Source organism: Priapulus caudatus, unplaced genomic scaffold, assembly GCF_000485595.1.
Source record: "Priapulus caudatus unplaced genomic scaffold, Priapulus_caudatus-5.0.1 Scaffold1387, whole genome shotgun sequence".
Lineage (NCBI taxonomy): Eukaryota > Metazoa > Priapulida > Priapulimorpha > Priapulimorphida > Priapulidae > Priapulus > Priapulus caudatus.
In genome coordinates this window covers 15,881-19,931 of record NW_014578448.1, presented here as the reverse complement: position 1 = coordinate 19,931, position 4,051 = coordinate 15,881, and the positions used below count along the sequence as shown (strand labels likewise).

At 40.8% G+C, this 4,051-nt stretch overlaps 1 protein-coding gene across 1 annotated transcript in view; it reads right to left on the bottom strand.

Moving 5' to 3' along the window:
- The window catches only part of LOC106816459 (syntaxin-17-like), a 38,727-nt gene extending 34,978 nt beyond the window's left edge, over positions 1 to 3,749 (bottom strand). Inside the window, exons 1-2 of the mRNA XM_014821082.1 lie at positions 3,731 to 3,749; positions 2,723 to 2,868 (exon numbers count right to left, since the gene is read on the bottom strand). The gene's annotated coding sequence lies outside the window, so the exon portion shown is untranslated. The remainder of the gene's footprint in view (positions 1 to 2,722; positions 2,869 to 3,730) is intronic.
- Between the last annotated feature and the right edge of the window lie 302 nt (positions 3,750 to 4,051).

Sequence of the window (4,051 nt, the reverse complement as noted above, 5' to 3'; positions counted from 1 at the left end):
TCGATGCGTTCAGCGCCGAATTTGAAACAAAAGGCAGCTACTAACCACAGCTTGCTCTCTCGGTGAGTAGGTGGCTGGGTGCACCGGGAGATTGGAGCTGGAGCTGCTGCTGATTGCGGTGGGCGTGCGTGAGTGGGGGGCATACCAGCTGTATGCCGGTATGCTGGTATGTAGCTGTATGCCGGGTCAAAGGTTATCTCGCCGAGTGTTGCGTCGATGTCCAATCTCCCTCGAGCCACACCGCCTCGGCGAGAGAGCAAGCTGTGGTTAGTAGCTGCCTTTTGTTTCAAATTCGGCGGGGAATACGTTCGGATTGATGACCAAAGAATGGATAATCGTGTCGTACGTTTTAGTCTGTATCTCCGGATTGCGGGTGTATACGAGGAAACGATTTCGCACGATGCTAGGAGAATGTACTGTGTACGATTTGAGCTCAAGTTGGATGAGTTAGGCGTAGTAAATCGTAGGTATTATAAAGCTAGTAAATGACGAATTTCCCTTGTTTATTGAAGTCACACTCAGGACTTCCCTATTATCTACTCCTGATATATATACATATATAACATATATAGATAGATGTAGATAATATATATATATATATTATGCACTCTTAATATTACAGTATATACCATATTTACTCGTGTATAAACCGCACTTAAAAAAAAAACTCAACTTCAATCAAAATGAAAGTGTCAATGACACTGTAGCTCACCTTGGGTGTGATAGAAGAGGGAGGGGGGATATATAAAGCAAGAGTTTATATATATAAGAGAACTCCCATTATATAGCATATCTCCCATTATATACTCTTGATAATGATATATGCATAAGTTTTGATGCGAAAATAAATGGTTCAGATCTGAAAGTCTGAAATCTTGACGAGAGATGGCGCTACGCCTAAATGATCGCCATATTGGTTTTCGAATATCGCGCAAATAAAAACAATAAAATATTCCAGTCAAATTACTGTAACGAAGAATCTAAAACACAATATTACACGTATATAGATATGATTGTAGAGTTGTTTACCAGTTAGACAAAATAAACATAATAGGATGTTGTCATCTCTCCCATAGGAGTAACAACTGTTTTGGGGCTAGCCTTACACATTCACATACCAAAATTTAACAAAATCGAATGAATTTAGATGGCCATTTTCATTTTTGCCAAAAAGTGGGCGTGGCTCAAAAGTAGGTCGACTGGCGTGCTCCAAAATAGGACGTTCAACCTCTCCCATAGGAGTAACAACTGATTTGCATGCAATTTGAAACATGTGGGTCAAACGGTTCTTGAGTTATCGTTGACCGTAGACAGACACTGAAATGCATAGTGAAATTGGCAAAATCTACCTAATTTGCATAGTTTAAAAAAAATATCAAAACCTGTGTGATATGTTTTGGGGCCAGTCCTCATTCATTCACATACCAGAAATGAGCAAAATCCATTGAACCTGAACTGACTTATGGCCATTTCCATTTTTTCCAAAAAGTGGACGTGGCTCGAATGTAGGTCAACTGGCGTGCTCCAAAATAGGACGTTCAAACCTCTCACATTATATAGGAGTAAAAACTATATATATATGCAATTTGAAACATGTGGGTCAAACGGTTCTTGAGTTATCGTTGACCGTAGCCAAATGTTGACGGACGGACGGACGGACGGACGGACGAACGTACGACGGACAACACCCCATGGCAATAGCTCATCTTGACGATGTCAAGGCGAGCTAAAAATCAGGGGGTGTGACTTATAGATGAGGCTAAGAAATCTTGTTAATGTAGCAATGTTTGTACCAACTTTTCAAGGCAAAATATGGGGTGCGACTTATACATGAATAATACTTACACACAAGTAAATACAGTACATGTAAAATCGTAATGAAATTCACACAACGTTTATTTTTGTGTGCCGACACGCTCATTGTGTGTTAAATTCCCAATTGCAGCTTTTTCCTCAATCCCAGGAGTTTTGCTGTCGTCCTCTCATCCCAACGATGCCCACGTCAATATTCAGTAATGAACATGCCCAAGCGACTTATAAACAATCGTGCACCCCCCACCAGTACATCAATCAATGCCGCCCCAGCCAGGGAGGTACGCGCTGCCGCTCTGAATAAATCTGTAATGGTAACAGTGGGTGTCGCGTGCTGCTTTTTTCCGGGACCTTTGAAAATGTTTGACGTGAGAATGTGGTGCGATAGCGCCCTGGCTCAAAGGTTGTTAGGAACCGTAAAATAAGACCAAAATATTCAATGGTTCGTCGGAGTCGGTCGGATCATTGACTTTGAAAATCTGATGGTCCTCCTGATTATTTGATAGCCATCGGACCATCGGACCATCGCATATTTGGACCCCTGCACCTGTCTATACAGGACACCTTGTGTATTTTAACTGATTGGCCCTTATAAATTATAATATAAATATATATACACATTACACACACATACATTGACATGTACATGCACTCGAACAGGTGTAATTTCCTTGATTGGCCGCTCTTATAATAATAATAATAATATATATATATATATACATATACATACACACATGTATATAATGCACGGTCTTCGATTTCCTAAATGCCCGGCAGTTTTAAATTTCCAGCGTTATCTCAAGTAAGTTAGGGTTAGGAACTGCCGGGCATTTAGGAAATCGAAGACCGTGCCTGGCTGCCGGGCATATAGCCACAGCGATATATATAAGCTTAATCGTGAGATGCGCACCTTGATGTTGGCTGCCTCGCGTCTCAGCTCCTGTATGACGACTGCTAGAGCTTCTGGATTCACTCCTGCCTCACACAGCTGCACGCACAGCGCCAGGGTTTCCTTGTCCAGTCCCGTGCCGAGTAGAGAGGAAATCTCCTGCAGGACTGTGTGCGACAGACGACCAGGGGAGAAGTCAGCGTTGTTAGCGGTTTATCGGTAAACTTGTCTGGATCACACTTACTAAGGCTCATAGGGTCTATGTCCCCCAGGGTACTGCCAGAACGTACCCTGGTAACTATTTGATATGATTAAGGTTAGGGTTAGGGTATAAGGCAGGCGGCAACTGTACGCCGGCTATAGTACTAGAGCTAAGAGTAGGCGTAGGCGACTCCCTAGACTCGTTAGTGGAGTAGGCGACGTACGGTCCGGCATATTAGATAGTACCAGGGTACGTTCCGGTTAGCTCTAGTACTATAGCCCGCTTACATTAACTGCCGCTGGCTGTTAACGCTGCCTGGGGTAACCTGGGGTACATAGACCCTCTCAGCCTTACTTAGGGATACTTAATTTTCACAGTAGCACTGGCAGTTTACCAGTAATACAATACTAAAATAGTCTATAAAAAAATAGAACTTGTTAACAGTTAAAACTGAGTTAGGCCTAAATAATAAATGTATTATAAATATAGTATTAGTATTACTATTATAATTATGTACGTACTTAGCAGTAGATTAACTTCCTGACGATAGCATAACTTATAAGTTCTCGCCAAATCTTATTTGTTTCTAAAGGCACTCTGACTCGAAAGTTTGAAATTCGAACGTTTTACAAGGAACATTGGTCCGTCATTTGTAAACAGTAAAACACCGTTCAACACGATGCAAGACTCAGTGACTTGGATTAAACTATTAATACTACTATGATACGCTGGTTATAACTTAAAATTAAACCTCTAGATTATACATGATGTAAATGGTTGTACATAATAACCGCGAACAAAGAAAGAAAACACCCTATCAGCCTTACTTTGCATCGTTTCTCGGGCCGCTACAACGGCATTACTTTTTTCTCCCGCCATACTTATCGCCGAATCGTCGGCGTTGGATGGTGCTGCCACCACCACGATTTATCGTTTTTGGCGTCTGTTTTGCAATTTTTGCCATTTGCTATTTTTGCTATTTTTGCTATTTTTGCTATTTTTGCTGCTTTGCTATTTTTGCCATATCAATATTTTTGCCGTTTTATAGTTGTAATATATTGTCTATTTTGCTATTAACATTTATTTTTTATTTTTATACGACTGTTTAATTAATTATTGGTAATACGAATATATTATGTCTGTATGTA